This window comes from Amblyraja radiata, chromosome 19 (assembly GCF_010909765.2).
Source record: "Amblyraja radiata isolate CabotCenter1 chromosome 19, sAmbRad1.1.pri, whole genome shotgun sequence".
NCBI lineage: Eukaryota > Metazoa > Chordata > Chondrichthyes > Rajiformes > Rajidae > Amblyraja > Amblyraja radiata.
In genome coordinates, this window is record NC_045974.1 from 47,431,462 (window position 1) to 47,456,814 (window position 25,353).

Here is a 25,353-nt window from a genome sequence, read left to right on the forward strand (position 1 = left end):
ATCCCATTGAGGTTCTACTCTCAATCCGACTTTGCTTTTCTGTCGTTGTTCCTGTGTTCTGGCCATCTTTCTTTGATTTGGTGCCTGGCCAAAGTCTTTTGAGGACCTTGCCCACTTGAGTTAATTTCCCACCTGAAATAAAAAATTCCCGGTTGCAGAGCAATTTCTAATTGAGAAAACCACAGGTTGTGAATAGCCGGCAGCAATCTGAGCTGACATTCTGGGACAAGTGGAAGTTAATGGTCGTCTTAAATACAGAGCAAAAAATAGGCTCTTTGGTTCAACCTAACCAAAATCCCCCATCAATCCACGGTTTGACCTTAATATCTCTAAACCACACTGTCCAAATGTCTTTTGGGGAAAAGATTTAATAGGAATCTGAGGGGTAGATTTTCACACAGGTGGGTGTATGGAACAAGCTTCCAGAGGAGGTAGTTGAGGCTGGAATTATCCCAACGTTTAATAAACTGTTAGACAGGTTCATGGATAGGACAGAATTGGTGGGGTATGTGCCAAACGCGGGCAGGTGGGACGAGTGCTGCTGGGACATGTTGGCCTGTGTGGGCAAGTTGGGCGGAAGGGCCTATTTCCACACTGTATCACTCTACAACTCTATGACACGTTATTATTGTACCCACTTTATTTGCCACACCGGACAGCTTGTTCCAGAAACCCACCACTCCGCGTGAAGATGTTAACCGCCAGGTTCCCTATTAAATGGTTCCTCTCTCACCTTAAGCCTTCGCCCTTCAGATTATTCTACTTTGAGGAAAGAAATACCTGTGCATACACCCTATCTATTTCCCCGCATGATTTTATACATCTCTATAAGATCGCCCTTCACTCACAATATTCAATGATTTTCTCATGTACCGAGGTACAGTGAAATGCTTTGTTTTGCACACAACCCTGTAAAAGTATACAGCAGACCGCAGCTTGGCCATACACAAGAGTCGCCACGTTAATGGAACAGTTCTATCTGCAGCTCTCAACGGCGAACCAGCCTGCCACTGCAAGCTGCCACAACAACAACCTCTCTCCCCCCCACCACTGGGTAAATTTCGTTCTCAGTGATCTCCGATGTGTCCCCCTATGTTCTCACAATCCCCTCTGGGCTGCCCTTTGTTATCCGTGACCTCCCGTTGGTCCCCTGTTTTTGTTGGCCCTTTGTCGAGTCCCACCTTTGTCTTCTGCGACCTTCCCTTGCCCCTCCCCATATTTGTTCTCAGTGCCTCCCACCTCCCCCTTGCTGCATCCCACATTTGTTCTCGGCGACCATTCCACCCAGTCGCTCCTCTCCTGTAGTCCTGGAATCTGGAACGTGGCTGACAAGGATAGTGAGTAAGGGGCGACCGTAGCTGACAAGGGAAGTCAGGGAGAATTTAAAAATAAAAGAGATGTTAAATGTAGCACAGATGAGCGGGAAGCAAGAGGATTGGATAATGTTTAAAGAACAACATAAGATAACCAAAAAAACAATACGGGGAAAAAAGATGAGGTACGAAGAGCTAGCCAAGAATATAAAGCAGGATAGTAAAAGCTTCTTTAGGTATGTGAAGAGGAAAAAATTAGTTAAGACCCTTGACTGAAAAAGGTGAATTTATTATGGGGAACGAGGAAATGGCAGATGAGTTGAACAGGTACTTTGGAACCGTCTTCACTAAGGAGGACACAAACAATCTTCCTGATGTACTAGTGGCCAGAGGATCTGGGGTGACGGAGGAACTGGAGGAAATCCAAATTAGGCAGGAAATGGTGTTGTGTAGACTAATGGGACTGAAGGCTGATAAATCTCCAGGGCCTGATGGTCTGCATCCCAGGGTACTTAAGGAAGTGGCTCTAGAAATCGTGGATGCATTGGTGATAATTTTCCAATTTTCTATCGACTCAGGATCAGTTCCTATGGATTCAAAGGTAGCTAATGTTATCCTACATTTTAAGAAGGCGGGAGAGAGAGAACAGGGAATTATGGACCAGTTAGCCTGACAGCGGTGGTAGGGAAGTGGCTGGAGTCAATTATAAAAGATGAGATAGCCGCACATTTGGATAGCAGTAACAGGATCGGTCCTAGTCAGCATAGATTTACGAAGGGGAAATCATGCTTCACTAATCTTCTGGATTATTTTGAGGATGTATCTAGGAAAATGGACAAGGGAGAGCCAGTGGATGTAGTGTACCAGGACTTTCAGAAAGCATTTGATAAGGTATCACATAGGAGATTAATGGGGAAAATTAGGGCACATGGTATTGGGGGTTGAGTGCTGGCATGGATAGAGAAGTGGTTGGCAGACAGGGAACAAAGATTAGGGATTAACAGGTCCCTTTCAGTGACTAGTGGGGTACCGCAAGGCTCGGTGCTGGGACAGCACCTATTTACAAAATAAATTAATGATTCAGATGAAGGGATTCAAAGTAACATTAGCAATTTTTCAGTTGGCACAAAGGTGGGTGCTATTGTGAACTGTGAGGAAGATGCCATGGGAATGCAGGATGACTTGGACAGGTTGGGTGAGTGGGCAGATGCATGGCAGATGCAGTTTATTATGGATAAATGTGAGGTTATGCACTTTGGTAGCAAAAACAGGAAGGCAGATTATTATGAAAATGGTGTCAAGTTGGTAAAATGGGAAGGACAACAAAATGGTATCTGGTGGTCCTTGTTCGTCATTCAATGAAAGTAACCATGCTGGCACAGCATGCAGAGAAGAAAGCAAAATAAATATAAACCCCTAGTGGGGTACCGCAAGGCTCGGTGCTGGGACAGCACCTATTTACAAAATAAATTAATGATTTAGATGAAGGGATTCAAATTAACATTAGCAATTTTTCAGTTGGCACAAAGGTGGGTGCTATTGTGAACTGTGAGGAAGATGCCATGGGAATGCAGGATGACTTGGACAGGTTGGGTGAGTGGGCAGATGCATGGCAGATGCAGTTTATTATGGATAAATGTGAGGTTATGCACTTTGGTAGCAAAAACAGGAAGGCAGATTATTATGAAAATGGTGTCAAGTTGGTAAAATGGGAAGGACAACAAAATGGTATCTGGTGGTCCTTGTTCGTCATTCAATGAAAGTAACCATGCTGGCACAGCATGCAGAGAAGAAAGCAAAAAGCAAAGAGGTCCTTCTGCAGTTGTATAGGGCCCTAGTGAGACCACACCTGGAGTACTGTGTGCAGTTCGTTCCCCTAATTTGAGGAAGACATTCTTGATAGTGAGGGAGTGCAGCGTACGTTCACAAGATTAATTCACGGGTTGGCTGTAGTGTCATATGCTGAGAGAATGGAGCGGCTGGGCTTGTACACTCTGGAATATAGAAAGATGAGATGGGATCTTATTGAAAAAGTTAAGATTATTAAGGGTTTGGTCACGCTAGAGGCAGGAAACATGTTCCCGATGTTGGGAGAGTCCAGAACCAGGGGCCACAGTTTAAGAATAAGGGATAAAGCATTTAGAATGGAGATGAGGACACACTTTTTCACACAGAGAGTTGTGAGTATGTGGAATTCTCTGCCTCAGAGGGTGGTGGAGTCCGGTTCTGTAGGTACTTTCATGAGAGAGCTTGATAGGGCTGTTAAAGATAGCGGAGTCAGGGGATATGGGGAGAAGGCAGGAACGGGGTACTGATTGTGGATGGTCAGCCATGATCACATTGAATGGCAGACTCGAAGGGCCGAATGGCCTACTCCTGCACCTATTGTGTATTGTCTATTGTCTATTCCCTCTTGGACATTTCAACTGAGCTGGGAGGACAAATTCTGGACAGACCCAAGAGTACCACACTCCTGAAGAACTAAGATTAATGTCTCCTGCACACCAAAGAATAAAGTCCTAGCCGGCTCAACCTCGTTCTATAGTTCATGCCATCAGGAACTGGGCACATCCCCGTCAATCTTCCTAGCACAACCTTCCAGATCAATGTTATCTTTTCTGAAATAGGTTTACTAAACTGACAAAATACACGTGGGTCAATGTATTGTAACATAATGTCCCAACTTCTATACTCAATTTCCAGAATGATGATGGCCAGCATGCCAAAAGCACCATTATACACTCGTGATGCCATGTGTTGGGACATAAGTAGTTTAATTAAGTTTACACATAATGGGCATAATGGTCCGTGCCGACCAGCGAAACCCTCACAATAGCACTCTCCTACACACAACATGGACATTGTTCTAACAAAGCAAATTAACCTACAAATCTGCACGTCTTTGGAGTGTGGGAGGGAACCGGAGCACCCGGAGAAAACCCGCGCAGGTCACAGGGAGAAACTAAATACTCCATGCAGACATTACCCGTAGTAAAGATCAAGCCCTGGACTCTAACGCTGTGCATTCAAAGTTCTCCAGGGCGATACTCTCCAGGGTGCTTTCGTTCAACGTGAAGGTCCTGTCCTAGTTCAACTTCCCAAACATTCATGTTCAAACTTACTAAAGATATGTTGTGCATCCTCATTTAATACATTTCTTCAGATCAGTTAGCAGTGGGCCCAACATGGACCCCAAGTTGCGCACCATTCACAGACCTCCGATCTGAAAAGCAATATTCGCTCTGCATCCAGCCATCAAGCCAATTCTGTATCTAGTTAGACATCTCCCCTAAGACACCATACAATCTAACCTACCACAGGCAATCTTATCGGCTGAAATCTGTATAGACTCTGTCTCTGGCCCTGCCCTCATCAATGTTCTCAGTTACTTCATCAAAAGAGCCAATCAAATTTGTGAAAGACGACCTCCAAACCCAAAATCATGCTGACCATCCCCAATACCTGTCTTGTCAAATACACATACATCTTTATATCCTCTCCCGTAACTGCCTTACCAAAAACATTAGGCTTACTATAGCTTTCATTCTTCGCGTGGTTCCCAGTCTCGAGTTTACTGTTTTTTTCTTTGCAATGTTAAGGACATCCAGCATCACCACGACTGTAATGCAACTGCACTCACATGTAGAGGACAACTGAGGGTATCCTTTCACTCTCCAGTTACCACTTTTCCTTTAATATAGTTGTAAAATCTATTTGGCTTCTCCTTAATTATAAGTACCACCATGTGCACCCTTTTGCCCTCCTCATGTCAAGTCAGTTTATTCGTCACATACACATACGAGATGTGCAGTGAAATGAAAAGTGGCAATGCTCGCGGACTTTGTGCAAAAAGACAAACAAACAAACAACCAAACAAACTATAAACACAATCATAAACACACATATTCTTTTACATAATAAATAATGGAAGGAAAAACGTTCAGTAAAGTTAGTCCCTGGTGAGATAGGAGTTTACAGTCCGAATGGCCTCTGGGAAGAAACTCCTTCTCAACCTCTCCGTTCTCACAGCATGGCAACGGAGGCGTTTGCCTGACCGTAGCAGCTGGAAGTCTGTTGCATGGGTGGAAGGGGTCTCCCATGATTTTATTGGCTCTGGAGTTGCACCTCCTGATGTATAGTTCCTGCAGGGGGGCGAGTGAAGTTCCCATAGTGCGTTCGGCCGAACGCACTACTCTCTGCAGAGCCTTCTTGTCCTGGGCAGAGCAATTCCCAAACCAGATGGTAATGTTTCCGGACAAGATGCTTTCCACAGCCGCTGAGTAGAAGCACTGGAGGATCCTCGGAGACACTCTGAATTTCCTCAATTGCCTGAGGTCTTAAAGGTGCTGCCTTGCCTTACTCACCAGTGCTGCAGCGTGTGATGCCCATGTCATATCCTCAGAGATGTGGCATCCCAGATATTTAAAACAGCTCACCCTATCCACAGGATCCCCATTTATCCTCAATGGAGTGTACGTCCTCGGATGATGTGCCCTCCTAAAGTCCACGATCAGTTCCTTAGTTTTTTTGATGTTCAAGAGGAGGCTGTTGTCCTGGCTCCAGAGTGCTAGATCAGCCACCTCCTCCCGGTAGGCCTTCTCATCGTTGTCTGAGATCAGGCCCACCGCCACAGTGTCATCAGCAAACTTAATTATTGAGTTGGAGCTGAACCTAGCCACACAGTCATGTGTGTACAGGGAGTACAATAGGGGGCTGAGGACGCAAACCTGGGGCGATCCTGTGCTCAGGGTGAGGGACTTTGATGTATTCCCTCCCATCTTGACTACCTGGGGTCTGGCGGTGAGAAAGTCCAAGGCCCAGGCACACAGGGGGGTGTTGAGCTCTAATTCCAGTAGCTTCCCGGCCAGTCTGGTGGGGACTATCGTGTTGAAGGCTGAACTGTAGTCTATGAACAGCATCCTCGCGTAGCCCCCCTGCTGGCTGTCCAGATGGGAGAGAGCGGTGTGCAAGACCTGGGAGACCGCATCGTCCGTGGATCTGTTCGGACGGTATGCAAACTGCAACGGGTCCATGTTGCGAGGGAGGAAGGCGCAGATGTGATTCTTCACCAGCCACTCAAAGCATTTCATGACTACCGAGGTAAGGGCCACCGGACGGTAGTCATTCAGACAGGCTGGGGTGGCATTTTTTGGTACCGGTACAATGATCGATTTTTTGAAGCAGGCAGGGACCACGGACTTGTCCAGGGAGAGGTTGAATAATGTAGTGAGCACTGGAGCTAGCTGCGTAGCACAGGACTTGAGTACTCGCCCCGAGATGCCATCGGGGCCTGCAGCTTTCCTCGTGTTCACCCATGTCAGAGCCCTCCTCACGTCGTGCTGGAACAGCGAGAATGTGTGCACATTCCTCCCTTCAGCTTCGGTAGCCAGCCCGCTGGCGGTATTGTCGATAGTCGGCAGACCTGGAGTGGTGTTGCCCCTCTCGAAACGAGCGTAAAAGGAGTTCAAGTAATCAGCTATGGAGGTGCTGGCACTTGCGGATGAGGGAGGGGTGCTCCGGTAGTTACTTACAATCCGTAACCCCTGCCACAGGCTTCTGGTGTCCTGCTGCTCCATCTGTGACTCCATCTTGTCCCTGTACCTCCTTTTTGCATCCTTCACCGCCCTTCGCAGTCGGTAGGACTCTGCCTTGTAGACGTCCATGTTTCCTGATGCCAGGCCCGAGTTGTAGGCAGCAGTGCGAGCATTCAAGGCCACACGAACGGACCTGTCCACCCAGGGATTTTGGTTCGGAAAGGTGCTTACCCTTACCGTGGGGACAATGTTGTCGGTTATTATTGTGATGAAGTCCGTGACTGCTTCCGTGAACTCACTGACGTCACTGGAACTTGCTTCGAACATATTCCAGTCGACATCACACAATGCATCTTGCCACATGGCCTCTGACTGCTCGGATCACCGCTTTACGTCCCTCATCTCTACCGCTTCCCGAACTATCCTCTGTTTATACTCCGGCAGCAGGAAAATGGCAGTGTGGTCAGATTTTCCTAGGGGAGGGAGTGAAACGGCCTTGTAGCCCTTCCTGAACGGCGTGTAGCAGTGGTCCTAAGTTCTCTCCCCCCTGGTGGCACACGTGATGTGTTGGTAGAAGTTTGGCATGACTTTCTTGAGATTTGATTTATTAAAATCTCCAGCCACCACCATAGCCACATCCGGGTATTTGTTTTGATGTCGACATAACACATCGTGTAGGGCCATTAGTGCCATGTCAGTGTCCGCCTGTGGTGGAATGTAGACAGCTGTGATGCTCACTGAGCCGAACTCCTGGGGAAGGTAGAATGGGCGGCATGAGATCGTCAGGTGCTCCAGGTCCGGCGAGCAGGAACTGGAAAGCATCTTGATATTTCCAGGGTTGCACCAATTGTTATTGGTCATGAAGCAGACTCCTCCACCCTTGCATTTACCAGATGCTTAAGTATGCTCCTCAACCTCTCACCCTTGCCCCAGGAAAGCATTGATATGAGCAGCCTATCCCTAACCCATGTCTCCTTTTCCATAACCAGAGTCTCAATTTCTCTCATCATCCTGGGTTCCTTACTTCCACTTCACCAATAATATGCATATCTTGAAATCTCACTGTCATAATTTAAAACTTCCCCTTGCAGACGTCCCTTTACCCACATACGACTTACTCCAATGTATGTTCCTATCTCATATTGACAAAGGTGGACTTCCACCATTCAATTTAGAATTTTACATTGAAGGTCAGAACTGTTGTTTTCCGCAAGGTTTCAAAGCTAATTAAAGAGTAGTCATAGGTCACATCGTGCTCGTCCACTGACATCTCAGTTTGAACGGTCTGAATGCTACTTTGGATGATGTCCACCAGCCAATCAGTTTAAAACTTCCTTTGCATCACTTTCAAAACTGCCCACCAGGATGTTAGTCTCCTTCCAGTTCAGGTCACCTCTATCCCTTAAAAGATCCAAATTGTCCAAATATCTGAATCTCCGACCCTTGCACCAACTCCTCAGTCGTGCGTTCATTTTAACTGTACGTGCATTAAAAAATATGTACCAAAGCTTGGTTTTGCATGTAATCCAAATCAGTTATACCACACACATACAATTAGTTGAAACTGAAGAACAGATGGAGAAAATGTGGAGATACAGAGTGGAGAATGTAGTTCACAGCATTACAGCGCAGCTGTTCCTTAGAGAAAGTGCAATGTCATTGACGGGGTGTGTAGTGGCCATTTGGCCTGTTTTGCATGTCATTGAGGATGGCATGTGCCTTTAAATTATAGACTGCCCATTATATTGTGGGTGGGATTTATGACGTATTTTTGGGCGTCTTTGGAGCACAGATGCTTACGCAGAAGTTTAGGTTTTAGTGTATTTGGAACGAGCAGGGAGAAGGTTAACCCTTCAATCATGCGAGATCATGCGAGTTTTAAAGTAGATCATGCCAGTGTTACTGAGACATGAGGAGTTTTCTAATGTTTAATGTTATAAGTTCGATGAAGATTGCTGTAATGTCGGAAGACGTTTGGATGTGTCTTACTCTTTTCAATCAACAATAAAGCATTTATTAATCAAAGCACTGTGTTTTTGAAGACTTATCTGAGAAGAAGCTCTGAAGTTCTCTGTGTGATGAGCTCGCATGCATTTCGAAGACACCCCCTTTAACCATGCTTATCCATTTAGTGGCTAGGGAATTTCTCGAAAGATATGAAAATCTGCTGCTACATTAAATCGAAGCAAATCTCCGGCAGGGGGGTTAAATACTAGTCTCAGAAATGGGGACAGAAGATTAAGTCGAAGGAGACCGCCGTCATAGGGGTGATAAAAGTCCCAGAAATTGGGACAGAAGATTGGCTAAGATTCTCGGAGAGGTTTTAGCCAGTAGAAAGTGGTTCCAGTTGTGCAACTGGAGGAAAAATACTAGTCCCAGAGATTGTCTAAGATTCTCCAAGAGGTTTTAGCCAGTAGAGACTGGTTCCAGGAGGAACTGAAAATAATACATCTCGGCCAGAGGTGGCGTTGAGGTTTATCGACAGCATCAAGACATATCTGAAGATGTATCACAGGATTTGTGAGTACAAATCGATTGTATTTCTTTGAATTTGTAGCTACAAGCTTTAATTTTAAACGACAAATGTAACAGAGACTCAGAAAGTGTTTTTCCAGTCTGTATGAAGATTCCAGCCAGACCGACCTTGGATCGTTTCATTTTCCATTTGAATTATCGTCATCTTTTAGCACCTGGGGTTAGGGAGATGTTATCAGTATGTTTTGGTTTTGATGGAAATGTTGATAAAACAAAGCCAGAGCTACTAGCAGAACACTTTGTTCGATTAATTTAAAGACTTGGCCATCTGCCAAGACCTCTTTAAATTATGGAATCAGAAGATGAAGAAAGTTTCACGCCTGAGGGTGGTGGTGAAAGACCAGACAGACAACTTATCCAAGAAAAGGAAAACTCGATATGGGAACAAGTTATCAAATCCACAGAGAGCTACAGAGAACTCGTGTATCGAGAAGAAACAGCTCAAGTTCAAGTGAGTTTATTGTCATGTGTCCCTGTATAGGACAATGAAATTCTTGCTTTGCTTCAGCACACAGAACATAGTAGGCATTTACTACAAAACAGATAAGTGTGTCCATATACCATGATATAAATATATACACACATGAATGAATAAATAAACTGATAAAGTGCAAATAACAGAAAATGGTTATTAATAATCAGAGTTTTGTCCGAGCCAGGTTTAATAGCCTGATGGCTGTGGGGAAGTAGCTATTCCTGAACCTGGTTGTTGCAGTCTTCAGGCTCCTGTACCTTCTACCTGAAGGTAGCAGGGAGATGAGTGTGTGCCAGGATGGTGTGGGTCTTTGATGATACTGCCAGCCTTTTTGAGGCAGCGACTGCGATAAATCCACTCGATGGTAGGAAGGTCAAAGCCGATGATGGACTGGGCAGTGTTTACTACTTTTTGTAGACTTCTTTTCCTCTCCAGGGCGCTCAAATTGCCGAACCAAGCCACGATGCAACCGGTCAGCATGCTCTCTAGTGTGCACCTATAGAAGTTAGAGAGAGTCCTCCTTGACAAACCGACTCTCTGTAATCTTCTCAGGAAGTAGAGGCGCTGATGAGCTTTGTTGATAATTGCATTAGTGTTCTCGGACCAGGAAAGATCTTCAGAGATGTGCACGCCCAGGAATTTGTAGCTCTTGACCCTTTCAACCATCGACCCATTGATATAAATGGGGGCTTGGGGCCCCCTCCTACTCCTTCCAAAGTCCACAATCAGTTCCTTGGTTTTGCTGGTGTTGAGGGCCATGTTATTGTGCTGGCACCATATGGACAGTCGCCGATCTCTCTTCTATACTCTGACTCATCCCCATCAGTGCTGTCAGCGAACTTGATGATGGAGTTCGCACTGTGACTGGCTACGCAGTCATGAGTATAGAGTGAGTATAGCAGGGGGCTGAGCACGCAGCCTTGAGGTACTCCCTTGCTGATTGCTATCGAGGCTGACACATTTCCACCAATACGAACAGACTGTGGTCTGTGAATGAGGAAGTCGAGGATCCAATTGCAGAGGGATGCGCATAGACCCAGTTCTGCGACTTTGTAACTAGCTTGGAGGGGATGATTGTGATAAATGCCGAGCAGTAATCGATAAATAACAGCCTGACATATGAGTTTTTGTTGTCCCAGTGGTCAAGAGCGGAGTGGAGGGCCAGCGAGATCGCATCCACCGTTGATCTGTTGTGGCGGTAAGTGAACTGCAGTGGGTCCAGGTTTTTGTCGAAGTAGGTGTTGATTTGCTCCATGATCAACCTCTCAAAGCACTTCATCACCACCGGCGTTAGTGCCGCTGGTCGATAGTCATTGAGGCATGTCACTTTATTCTTCTTGGGCACCGGTATAATTGATGCCCTTTTAAAGCAGGTGGGGACCTCAGACCTCAGAAGTGAGAGGTTGAAAATGTCTGTAAAAACTCTAGCCAGTTGGTCAGCACAGGTTTTTAGAACACGACCGGGTATACCATCAGGTCCAGGTGCTTTTCGGGGGTTCACCCCTCTGAAGGATTTCCTGACGTCAGCCTCTGTGACTGAGACTGAAATGCCATCACAGCGAATGGGGGATCGGGAAGGCACATCATTATTCTCCGTATCAAAGCGTGCGTAAAACGCATTGAGCTCGTCAGGGAGTGATGTTTCGCCGACATTCGAGCTGCCTCCTGGTGTCGCCTTGTAAGAGGAGATTGCATTCAGGCCCCGCCACAGCTGCCGAACATCTGTCTCGTCCTCCAGTTTAGAGCAGAAGTCCCTTTTGGCCTTTTTGATGGCCTTACCAAGGTCGTATCTAGACTTCATGTAGGCCACTGTATCATTGGAAGTGAATGCCCTGTGTCTGGACTTCAGAAGAGTGCGAATCTCAAAGTTCATCCAAGGTTTCTGATTGGGAAACACTCGAAAGGTTTTTGTAGGGATGCAGTCCTCCACACATTTCTTTACGAAGTCTATAATGACTGTGGCGTATTCGTTCAAGTCCGTTGCCGAGTCCTTGAACATTGCCCAGTCTACAGACTCCAAACAGTCCTGGAGTTGTTCTTCTGCCCCCCCCCCCCCCCTCCCGACCAGCTCTGTGCTGTCCTCACTTCTGGGGGTGCGCTCTTCAATTGCTGCCTGTAGGCAGGAGGAAGCAGCACCACGGTATGGTTGGATTTACCGAAGTGAGGGCGAGGGATAGAACGATAGGCATTCTTGATGGTGGTGTAGCAGTGGTCGAGGGTGTTTGGTCCTCTGGTGCAGCAGGAGACATGTTGGTGGAAGTTAGGGAGTGATTTCTTTAGGTTTGCCTTATTGAAGTCCCCAGCAATAGTGGTAAATGCCTCGGGGTAAGACGTCTGGTGTTTGTTGACCATGGCGTGCAGCTCCTCCAGTGCCAGACGGACATCTGCCTGGGGTGGGATGTAGACCGTAGTCAGGATGAAGGAGTTGAATTCCCTTGGGAGGTAGAAGGGACGGCACTTCACCGCCAGATGTTCGAGGTGTGGAGAGCAGGAGTTGGACAGGACTGCCACGTCTGAGCACCACGCAGAGTTGACCATGAGGCAGACGCCCCCTCCTCTCCCTTTCCCAGATGCCAAGGTACGGTCCATACGGTGGATGGAGAACCCTTCAGGCTGGACCACTGAGTCTGGGGAGCTGGGGGTGAGCCATGTCTCTGTGAAACAGAACACAGAGCATTCCCTCAGCTCCCTTTGATAAAGCAGCCTTGCCCTTAATACCTCCACTTTGTTTTCAAGGGACCGTACATTGGCCAATAGGATAGGGAGAGGGGGCCGAAGTCCCCTGCGCTTCATTCTAACCTGAAGTCCTGCCCGTCAGCCACGTTTCCGGACACAATGGAGGCTTCCCCTTTGTTTCCAGGTACTGTGTTTACTGTACCTGCTGTTTCTGCGAACCTGCGCTGGAACGGGGATTCCCTCACAGACGGCAGTTCCAGCTCCGTAACGAACGGGGGTTCCCTCAAAGTCGGCAGCTCCAGCTCCGTTGTTCCTGAAAGATCCAGCCCGTCGGCTCTGGGAGTCATCCTGGGGTCTCCAGGTACCGTGCCTGGGATCCTCAGTTGGGTCGGGAGTTCCACAGCCAGCGGGGGAACGTTTAAAGTCCGGGGCTCCCGCAGCTGCGGGAGATCACAAAATTGCGAGAGCCTTGAGGTGCTCAAGCAGCTTGTCCGAAACGGCACCGATTTCTGCCCTTTTTCTGATCCAGGTAAGTTGTTGGAAGTTGTAATTGAGCCTTTTATGTGCCGGAGCTCCGCAAAAGTCGCCGCAGGCAGGCGCCATCTTGCTCCAGATAATACACTAACTGAGAGAAACTGGGAATGAGGTAAGCGAATTATGGAACCAAGTTACCAGATTAATTGAGAAACAAAAGAAACTAATGCAATCAGAACAGAACGTGATCACGGTGAAATCTAATATGAGACAACTATGGAACCTCTACCAGGAGGTTGGCAAGAAACAAGATGTACTGCTGTGCTTGGTGCTGTATTGGGGACAATGCAGATGACATATCCAGTGGGATGAAGACAAGAGGAAGATATTCAATGGTTTAACGGAAAAGGCTGATAAGTGGTTATCTGAAATTATCCACAACTTAGTAGCTGGAAGTGCAAAGCAACAAGGTGCCAGAATCGAAGATGAAAATTCAAGCAGTGTGGTGTCTGACAGGCCAGATGATGAGTCTCTGCGAAACTCAAAGCACAACAAGGTTTGTACAGTGCTGTACCAACTCCCAAAGTTCAGAATGGAAAAGCAGGCATGGCCAAGAAGAAACTAGCCGCAGGAGTGAGTAAAATTATATCTTACCAGTACACGTAAGGAACAACAAGATGAACACTGTGTTGCAAACATATGCTTTTCTGGATCACGGAAGTTTGGCTACCTTTTGTACAGAAAACCTGACGAGAAGACTGAATATCACAGAAGAGAGTAAGGTTCGATTACGTACCATGACTAAAGATAAAGAGAGCATGAGTCATTACATTACGAGTATGGAGATGTCCAGTTTGGATGAAAATAATTTTATACCGATATCTGAAATGTTTACGCATGGAACTATGCCTGTTGGTCGTCAAAATATACCAAGACATGGGCTTAAAGCAATGGGCTTACCTGAAGGATGTCAAGATATCTGAAATAAATTCTAGTGTTGATCTACTTATTGGAATGAATGTTTTGAAGGCTTTGGACCCTGAACAGATTGTTAGGAGCCAAGGGGATGGACCGTATGCTACAAAAACCCGACTTGGATGGGTTATCTATGGCTCCTTGAAAAGGAACCACAAAATCGGAAATCAGAAGAACTGTCCTGCCATTGCTGTTAATCAAATGTCTACTGATGAATTATAAAAGTCGGTGATGAAGAACCATACAATCATGACTCTAATGAAAGTACTAGCAAGGAATCTGAAGAGATGTAGAATGAGGAGTTCATGGATGTTATGAACTACTCAGTGAAAACTGATGGACGCTGTTGTGTGGACTTATCTTTCAAACAAGAAAGTGTTAATCTGCTGAATAATCGTCGTAAGGCAGAGCAACATACCCAGACTTTGAAACACAAGGGTGGCGAGAATAGTACATTTCATGAAGTAAGAATCTCTTTGAAAAATAATTTATACCAGGATGATTGCTTAAAATCCATGTCTACTGAGCAGGAAGCAATTCTACCAGTAGAACATCTGACTTCTCTTTGTAATAAGGGAGGATTTATACTTTCTAAGTGGAACAGCGACAATTGTGAAAGCATTCCACTAGATGATAGAGCCAAAGAAACCAGAGAGTTGGATTTGAACAAAGACTATCTGCCAATGGAAAGAGCATTGGGAGTTACTCATGTTGTACAATTGAAATATGTTAACACAGAAGAAAATTCTGCGAATGAGGTTTCCAGAGAACCGTTTCTTAAGCGATAAGAGATGGATCAATGAACTAAAATCTCCTTGTAAGCCAGACAGAGAATAACCAAGGCTTGAGCTAGGATTTGAAATCTCTGCTAATGATCCGGACATTAAATCAAACCTAACGGTGAACTTTATTGGTGAAGATCCTGTTAATGTTTTGAAGGATTTTCACACTTCAACATTACTGTTACAACACATCCACGAGTTGATCGGACATGGAGGAAAGCGTTTCATGCTATCAAAGCTTTGGATTATAATGTTTCGAACGATATACTGGGTATCATGCCTGATTTTAAGGGTTTGTTGCACACGAAACGACTTTGAACTAAAACCACTGTTTGTAATAACCAAGTTGAGCTTGCTTCTAGAAGGTGAAAGTGAAGATGGAAGAGTCGATGAAGAATTCTGATTGCGGATATATAGTGCATGCTATTTTTTCCTTGTTCATTTAATGATTAGTATCCCCGCCTGTCACGCGGTAGACCGGGGTTCAATTTCCCGACGAGGAGCCACCGGGGTTTAATTCCCTGACTTTTTGCTAAGTCTATATGTTAAGCCTTTATGGCCACTTTTTAATGTTTATTAGTAATTGCCTCATTATGTATTCGGAACAATTAGGGGCTGATATGTAGTGGCCATTTGGCCTGTTTTGCATGTCACTGATGATGGCATGTGCCTTTAAATTTTAGATTGCCCGTTATATTGTGGGTGGGATTTATGACGTGTTTTGGGGCGTCTTTGGAGCTCAGATGCTTACGCAGAAGTTTAGTTTTTAGTGTATTTGGAGCGAACAGGGAGAAGGTTCGATCATGCGAGTTTTAAACGAGATCATGCCCGTGTTACGGAGACACGAGGAGTTTTCTAATGTTTAAAGTAATAAGCTGGAGTTCGATGAAGATTGCAGTAACGTCGGAAGAAGTTTGGATGTATTTTACTTTCTATCAACAATAAAGCATTTATTAATCAAAGGACTGGGTTGTTGAAGACTTATCTGAGAAGAAGCTCTGAAGGTCCCTGTGTGATGAGCTCGCATGTGTTTCGAAGACACCCCCTTTAACCATGCTTATCCATTTAGCGGCTAGGGAGTTAATTTCTCGAAAAATATGAAAATCTGCCGCTATAGGGAAGACGTAAATAGGTAAAAAGGTAAATTGGGAGAACAGGAATATATCTCTTGTTTCTGAGGGGTTCATTCACAAATTCGATAAGAGCGTGGAAGAAGCTGCCCTTGAAACTTGTGTTATGTTATCTCCAGATATCCAATATCAAATTTGGAAGCTTGTTACTTTGACATAATCTGATAATTTTGTTTCAAGTATTCCTGATTTTGGCCTTTCAGTTACCATATAACATATAACAATTACAGCACGGAAACAGGCCATCTCGGCCCTACAAGTCCGTACTGAACAACTTTTTTCCTTTAGTCCCACCTGCCTGCACTCATACCAGAACCCTCCATTACCTTCTCATCCATATGCCTATCCAATTTATTTTTAAATTATACCAACGGACCTGCCTCCACCACTTCCACTAGAAGCTCATTCCACACCGCTACCACTCTCTGAGTAAAGAAGATCCCCCTCATGTTACCCCTAAACTTCTGTCCCTTAATTCTGAAGTCATGTCCTCTTGTTTGAATCTTCCCTATTCTCAAAGGGAAAAGCTTGTCCACATCAACTGTCTATCCCTCTCATCATTTTAAAGACCTCTATCAAGTCCCCCCTTAACCTTCTGCGCTCCAGAGAATAAAGACCTAACTTATTCAACCTTTCTCTGTAACTTAGTTGTTGAAACCCAGGCAACATTCTAGTAAATCTCCTCTGTACTCTTTCTATTTTGTTGACATCCTTCCTATAATTGGGCGACCAAAATTGTACACCATACTACAGATTTGGTCTCACTTGTACCTTGTACAATTTTAACTTAACATCCCAGCTTCTATACTCAATGCTCTGATTTATAAAGGCTAGCATACCAAAAGCTTTCTTTACCACCCTATCTATATGAGATTCCACCTTCAAGGAACTATGCACGGTTATTCCCAGATCCCTCTGTTCAACTGTATTCTTCAATTCCCTACCATTTACCATGTACGTCCTATTTTGATTTGTCCTGCCAAGGTGTAGCACCTCACATTTATCAGCATACCTGCCAAAATTGTGATCACTTGACTGTGCATTTATACCCCCAGAACTGGATTTGGACCAGTTTTTTGTGGATGAATAGTCAACATGTTAGGCGGAGAAATCACATTTAAAATTTAATCCTGATAAGGGCAAGCGAACGCATGCTGCAGGGATAAATAAACCAGGATATTCACCATGAATGACAAGGACCTGGAGACCACTGAGAAACACCCGTACAAATCCATAGATCCCTAAAGTCAGCAGCACACAGCATTTAGCATTCTTGTCATTAGCTACAGCATAGAATGCAAGTGCTGGGCGGCCTGGATACAAATTTATAGGGAGTTGAATAAGCCTTCAGTTGGAGGAAAGATGCCTTTGCACTGGAGAAGATGCAGAGGAAATTCTTCAGGATATTGCTTGGAAATTTAAATTATCAGCTGATGGCAAAAAATACTTTCGAATTGTATGGATAGTATGCAACATACCTAGGAGTGCTGGGAAATGGAATTACTTTAGTTGTTGTCACGTGTACCAAGCGACAGTGTAAAGCTTTTTTTTGCCGCGCTGTTGATGTGGACAAGCTTTTCCCTTTGAGAATAGGGAAGATTCAAACAAGAGAACATGACTTCAGAATTAAGGGACAGAAGTTTAGGGGTAACATGAGGGGGAACTTCTTTACTCAGAGAGTGGTAGCGGTGTGGAATGAGCTTCCACTGGAAGTGGTGGAGGCAGATTTGTTGGTATCATTTAAAAATAAATTGGATAGGCATATGGATGAGAAGCGAATGGAGGGTTATGGTATGAGTGCAGGCAGGTGGGACTAAGGGAAAAAAGTTGTTCGGCACGGACTTGTAGGGCCGAGATGGCCTGTTTCCGTGCTGTAATTGTTATATGGTTATATGGTACTAACCAGAGAAAATGCTATACATTGCAATCAAGTCAGCCACTAGGTTCTGAACAAGAAAATGGGAATGGGATTCAGTGTATGCTAAATTCCAGTAAAGTGTGATTAAAGATAGTCCGATGGTCCTCAATTGAGCGGATGGAACCACTAGCTATCTAGTGAGAGGATGGTTCAGTTGCCTGATAACAGCTTGGAAGAAACTGTCCCTAACCTCTTGTATGGTGGGAGATGGGAGAAGAGGGGATGATCGGCGTGAGACTCATCATTGATTGTGCAGGTGGCATTGCCAAGGCAGCGGGAAGTGTAGATTGATTTAATGGTATGGATGTTGGTTTATCTGATCGTCTAGTTGCATTCACAATTTGTTGCAACTTATTGAGGTCTTGAATGGAGCTCTTACAAAACCATAGATAGACACAAAGTGCTGGAGTAACTCAGCGGGACAGGCACCATCTCTGGAGGGATGGGATGGGTGACATTTTGGGTCGAGACCATTCTTCTCGATCTGAAACATCACCCATTCCTTCTCTTCAGAGATGTTGCCTGTCCCGCTGAGTTACTCCAGCACTTTGTCTATCTTCAGTTTAAACTTGAATTTGCAGTTCCCTCTTTCAAAACCATGCTGTGATGCACCTTGATAAAATGCTTACCGCGGCGCATCTGCAGATATTGGTAGGAGTGTAGAGGGACTGGCAGCTGGCAGACCCATTGTGGGTCAAAGACCCATTTCTGCGCTGTATGACCCTTGATTCTGGACATTGATATTCTGACAACTTTTGTCATAACACAAACCAAAATGCAGCGTTTTATCACACAGTTCCTGCATCCGTCCACATGTGACTGTGCGGTCCTTGAAGATGTAAATTGTCTCTGCTCAGCCCCTTCTCTATTTCCACTTCTTTTGTTAACCTCAGTATTTGCACGAACTCCACGCCCATTGTCAGGGCAACATTTATATTTCACAGAATGCTCTACAAACCTTTATGTTTACTTGATGTAGATGTCACTGCATCCCTTCCACAATCGCCACCTTCAGCCATGATGGTGACAAGCGTTCTAAAATTCTGTGGTTCTGGAATGAACAATATTAAGATATCCGTCAAGCAACAATTGAATGTGAAGGAAAACGTTGCCTTGGTGAACCAACACACACAATATCTGATCCAATCAACCCGTCCTCCCAAGATCATAGACTATCTGTGCTCACACAACGACCGACAAAGAGATTTGAAAGTCGAAATACAACCCACTACCTAATTCCCGCTTTTCTATTCTAAATGTTATCTCCTCAGAGAACTGGAAGATGATTGCATCCTATTGCCAGAAAACCGACAGAAAGTGATTGTTTAATTTCTCTGCCATTACTCACGGATCTTTATAAACTCTTCAATGTTTGTCAGCTTAGTTTCGTTTGGGCGATCACGGTGGCGCAGCGGTAGAGGTACTACCTTACAGCGAATGCAGCGCCGGAGACCCGGGTTCCATCCTGACTACGGGTGCTGTCTCTACATTGTTTGTACGTTTTCCCCGTGATCTGCGGGGGTTTTCTCGGAGATCTTCAACTTCCTCTCACACTCCAAAGTCGTACAGGTTTGTGGGTTAATTGACTTGGTAAATGTAAAAAAATGGCCCAAGTGGATGAATGTGCGGTTGGTCGGCGCGGACTCGGTGGGCTGAAGGGGCTGTTTCCCCACTGTATCTCTAAACTAAACTAAATTATGTCCCCACGCTACTGATTATGGTGCCGATAATATGTATGTCATTTTACGTTTTAAATATTGATTGAAAACAAAGATCAGAAATAAATCTGAGCTGTGATAGCCTCACCTTAATTCCACAAGGATGTGTTGACTGCACACGGATATGTTTTTAAATTGTTTCTTCCTTACTGCATTCCAGCTAGTCAGGTGAATATAGGGTGATTTCACGAAAGGTCACTGGAGCGTAGTTCCGCACCCACGTGACCGCAAAATTTAACTGGAGTACATGCGTCACTGCCGGTACATGTTAGTGATGCTGAAAACACGCTTTCATACCCGTTAAAAACATCGAAACCGAAAGAAAGATAGAAACTAAGGTAAATTCAAATGGGAGCTGAAGGTGCAAAAACAGCGGAAGTGCTTAGTGGACATTTGCCGTGGAGATTTAAAGATCGAAAATATCGGGAATTATCGCGTTTGCTCGCTGCATTTCATCAAATGAAATATGACAAATGAATAAAGATAAAAAGTCAATAATGCCTTACTTTTGATGAAATGCAGCGAGCAAACGCGATAATTCCCGATATTTTCGATCTTTAAATCTCCACGGCAAATGTCCGCTAACCACTTCCGCTGTTTTTGCACCTTCAGCTCCCTCTTGAATTTACCTTAGTTTCTATCTTTCTTTTGGACTGTAAATTTAGGTAGCTGTGCCTCATGGTCACCCCGACTGGCACAGTAAATTGCAGCTCAAAAACTGGCCGGTTTCGATGTTTTTAACGGGTGTGAAAGTGCTTGATTTCCCATTCACTAACATGTACCGGAAGTGACGCATGTACTCCAGTTAAATGTTGCGGTCACGTGGGTGCGGATCTACACTCCAGTGACCTTTCGTGAAATCACCCTATTGATTTAAAAGGTGTGGCTGTTGTTGTGAGCTGCAGCGCTCAGTATCTACGTGCAAGCAGCTGCCTGTCCACAGCATAGATTCCAACCCTCACATTCCACAGAACAGGGAGTGGTCTCGCTGCAGAAACCAAGACCAACCGATTTGACAATCTACTACTAAATGCTGTGAATAAAGTTGCTTTAAAATTCCTGGTAACCCTTTCTGCTGGTCGGAATACAGTGGATAGGATTCCTGAGCAGTCATGGAATACAGAAATACAGGTATACCATATAAATAGCAGGAAGAAGATTTCTGTTCGCTTAAATTGTATCCATGTTGAAATAATCCCTCACGCAGGTAGAGACATCCGAACTGACCTCTGGAGAGGACAGTTCTGTCACCAGTTTTTAAATAACAAAAAGATGGTGACATAACTCTCCTCTCCAGAGGTCAGTGAGCAATAGCGGGCAGGAGGATGACGAAGACGTTTCCTGGAATGTCGCAGACAGAATTCCTACAGCCAGGTTATATTCAAATCGTCTTCATGCTCAAGAATCTTCGTCTTGTTATTTTTTATGGTCTCATGAACGTGAGTCTATTGCGATTCCCGTCTCCCTCTGTGTTCACATCTGATAGTGTTCTGTTGAATCGGAGAACACGTTTCTCTTTGTGGGTTGTTTTAGTTTCGGATTGAATTCTCATGTGCGGGATAAACATCGACAATCGACTGGCGCAGCATGTTCGTCTAGCAATGAGCTGAAGGGTTAACTAGAATTTATTCCATCTCGAGGTAAACGGGACTGCAGCAGTCCCGGTTCCAGCCCCTTATCTCATTGGCCATGCTCTGCTGCAAATCGGTGTCAATCTGGTGCACCATCTTCCTCTAATTGTGGGGGATTGGGAGGGGCCTCACAAGTGGAACAGTTTAGGACCAAAATCCTGCTATAGGATCTTTGCTTAGGACCTCTCCATCTAAATCCAGCCCTGACCACCCATCCTCACAGAGCGACCGGGCCAATGGTCCACGACAGGTCAGAAAGTGGCAAGAAAGGGAGGGGGCCAAATGGAGGAAACATAGGTAGCAACATCAAAGACAAACCTTACCTCACCATCGCAATCACGTTCTGCCTAGATTTCTGTGTAGATCTCACAACTTGTGTGTTTGCTATTCCATTCGGACCAATGGGGCGGGTGTTTTTGTTTTACTTCAACGACTCCCAAGCTGTGAATCTGATCCGCCCATAAACTGGGAGGTTTTCAGCTCCGCCCTGTGTGGGAATGGTGCTACCCGCCGCAGTACGAGTTTCAGCTTAAACACCCCTCACCCGTAACATGACAGAAAACCGCATTACTGTGGAAATAAAAAAATAGCCCATCGGAAATGTACTCTCTCTAATAAACGTGGTTAATGGCACCAAGTCGGTCCTTCAGAAAAGTTAAAAAAACATATTTAAAACCTGTGGATTGGAGGGTAGCTAATGTTATCCCACTTTTTAAGAAAGGCAGGAGAGAGAAAACGAGGTATAATAGACCAGTTAGCCTGACATCGGTGGTGGGGAAGGTTCTGGAGTCAATTATAAAAGATGGAATAGCGGCACATTTGGCTAGCAGTAACAGGATCGGTCCGAGTCAGCATGGATTTACGAAGGGGAAATCATGCTTGACTAAACTTCTGGAATTTTTTGAAAATGTAACTAGGAAAATGGACAAGGGAGAGCCAGTGGATGTAGTGTATCTGGACTTTCATAAAGCATTTCATAAGGTCCCACATAAGAGATTAGTGGGCAAAAGTAGGGCACATGGTATTGGGGGTAGAGTGCTGACATGGATAGAGAAGTGGTTGGCAGACAGGAAACAAAGAGTAGGGATTAACGGGACCCTTTCAGAATGGCAGGCAGTAGCTAGTGGGGTACCGCAAGGCTCGGTGCTGGGACCGCAGCTATTTACAATATACATCAATGATTTGGATGAAGGGATTCAAAGTAACATTAGCAAATTTACAGATGACACAAAGCTGGGTGGCAGTGTGAACTGTGAGGAGGATGCTATGAGAATGCAGGGTTAGGGGAGTGGGCAGGTTGGGGGAGTGGGCAGATGCATGGCAGATGAAGTTTAAAGTGGATAAATGTGAGGTTATCCACTTTAGTAGCAAAAACAGGAAGGCAGATTACTATCTAAGTGGTGTCAAGTTGGGAAGGGAAGTACAACAGGATCTGGGGGTCCTTGTACATCAGTCTATGAAAGTCAGCATGCAGGTACAGGAGGCAGTAAATAAAGCGAATGACATGTTGGCATTTATAACAAGAGGAATCGAATATAGGAGCAAAGAGGTCCTTCTGCAGTTGGACAGAGCCCTAGTGAGACCAAACCTGGAGTATTGTGTGCAGTTTTGGTCCCATAATTTGAGGAAGGACATTCTTGCTATTGAGGGAGTGCAGCCTAGGTTTACAAGGTTAATTCCCGGGATGGCGGGACTGTCATATGCTGAGAGAATGTAGCAGCTGGGCTTGTACACTCTGGAGTTTAGAAGGATGAGAGGGTATCTCATTGAAACATATAAGGTTGTTAAGGGCTTGGACACACTAGAGGCTGGAAACATGTTCCCGATGTTGGGGGAGTCCAGAACCAGGGGCCGCAGTTTAAAAATAAGGAGTAAGCCATTTAGAACGGAGACGAGGAAACGAGGTGAGTCTGTGGAATTCTCCATCTCAGAGGGCGGTGGAGGCCAGTTCTCTGGATGCTTTCAAGAGAGAGTTAGCTAGGGCTCTTAAAGATAGCGGAGTCAGGGGATATGGGGAGAAGGCAGGAACGGTGTACTGATTGGGGATAATCAGCCATGATCACATTGAATGGCGGTGCTGGCTCAAAGGGCCAAATGGTCTACTCCTGCACCTTTCCCGTGAGAGCGGCCCGGCTCGAGGGTAACGGCGCTCCCGTGAGGGTGGCCCAGCTCAAGGGTAACGGTGCTCCCGTGAGGGCGGCCCAGCTCGAGGGAAACGGCGCTCCCATGAGGGCGGCCTGGCGTGGGGCTGAGACGCTCCCGTGAGGGCAGCCTGGCTCGAGGGTGGAACGGCGCTCCCATGAGAGCGGCCTGGCGTGGGGCTGAGACGCTCCCGTGAGGGCAGCCTGGCTCGAGGGTGGAACGGCGCTCACGTGAGGGCGACCCGGCTCGGGGCTAGAAAGGTGCTCCGGTGGCTGAGACGGCGTTTTGGCAGCGGCGGCCGGATTCTGGGGTTCGGCCGTGGGCCAGTGGATGACATCGTCAACAGCTGCGTCCGCTGGACTGGAGGGCGGCAGCTTCGACCACCCCCGGGCCGCGGAGTTTGAACCGGCCCGTTCGCGGAGCTCGGTGAGCCGCGGGACTGACTTACCATCGCCCGGTGGGCTATTGCCTCAGCGCAGAGGGAGAAGAGGAGGGAAGAGACAGCAGCCCTACGATTTTTGCCTCCATCACAGTGTCACAGTGAGGAGGTGTTTGGTGGACTCACTGTGGTGGATGTTAATTTGTGTTTACTGTCTGTTCTGTTGTTTATTATTGTATGTATGGCTGCAGGTAACGACATTTCGTTCAGACCGTAAGGTCTGAATGACAAATAAAGGATCTAATATTGTCCATTGTCTATTGTCTATTGTAAAGCCATTTTGTTTACAGCTGACTAACACTGTGTTGCCGAACTGGTTGGATGTGGTTTCAGCAGAAAGGCCACTCCCTGTTCTAAGGAATGTAGGCGTCGGAATCCATCCTGTATACGGGCAGGTGCTTGCACACAGACATTGAGCTCACAGTCTCACGCAATGACAGCCCGCATCCCCTAAATCAATCAAAAAAATGCTGTAACTTAATAACTGGAAGCATAAAGTGCCAGGAGATTGCCCAAATGTAGTCGCAAACATCACGTCGATTATTGCAGTGTCTAGTATGTTTTTTTGTCTTTATTTCATATCCACCATGGGCTTTTTTCTCTCAGGTACATGCCCACCCTGCGATATAGGTGAACCGGACAGCTTAGCTACCCAGCTATTTTCAAGTTTCGCTATCAATGTAGCTACAATGTCCTCCATAATGTTTGGGACAGATACCCATCATTTATTAATTTGTCTCTGTGCTCCACAATTTGAGATTTGTAAAAGAAAAACATCGCTTGTGGTTAAAGTGCACATTGTCAGATATAATTAAAGGCCATTTTGGTTTCACCATGTAGAAATTACAGCTGTGTTTATATATAGTCCCCCCATGTCATGACACCATAATGTTTGGAAAACATGGGTTCTCAGGCGTTTATAATTGCTCAGGTGCTCTTAATTTCCTCCTTAATGCAGGTATAAGAGAGCTCTCAGCACCTAATCTTTCCCCCATCTTTCCATTACCCTTGGCAACTGTTATAGCTGTTTATTAACATGAGGTCCAAAGATGTGCCACTGAAAATCAAAAATAAATCTGTTAGAGACATCAGCCAAACCTAAGAATTACCAAAATAAACTGTCTGGAATATTGTAATGCTTGAGTGAGCTTTCCAGACGCAAAGGAACTGGCAGGCCAAGTAAGACCTCCACGGCTGATGGCAGAAGACTTCTCTCCATAATAAAGAAAAAAAACCCAAACACCTGTCCGAGAGATGAGAAGCACTCTTCTGGAGTCAGATATGGATTTGTCAATGACCACTGTCCGCAGAAGACTTCATCAACAGAAATAAAGAGGCTACACTGCAAGATGCAAACCACTGGGTAGCCACAAACATAGGATGGCCGGATTTCAGTTTGCCAAGTAGTACATGAACGAGCAACCACAGTTCTGGAAATGGGTCTTGTCGACAGATGAGTCAAAGATTAACTTAATTCAGAGTGATAGCCAATAGACAATAGGTGCAGGAGTAGGCCATTTGACCCTTCGAGCCAGCATCGTCATTCATTGTGATCATGGCTGATCATCCACAATCAGTACCCCGTTCTTGCCTTCTCCCCATATCCCTATC

General features: G+C 45.5%; 1 long non-coding RNA gene across 2 annotated transcripts; it reads right to left on the reverse strand.

Moving 5' to 3' along the window:
* Positions 1–3: 3 nt before the first annotated feature.
* LOC116984196 lies at positions 4–21,627 on the reverse strand. Of its 2 annotated transcripts, none has more exons than XR_004414914.1 (3): positions 21,485–21,627; positions 18,771–18,863; positions 4–132 (listed from the first exon to the last, which is right to left on the reverse strand). It is a non-coding gene; the product is annotated as an uncharacterized LOC116984196 (long non-coding RNA). The 2 variants fall into 2 exon arrangements; XR_004414915.1 differs by lacking the exon at positions 21,485–21,627 and adding an exon at positions 19,619–19,706.
* Positions 21,628–25,353: the final 3,726 nt, after the last annotated feature.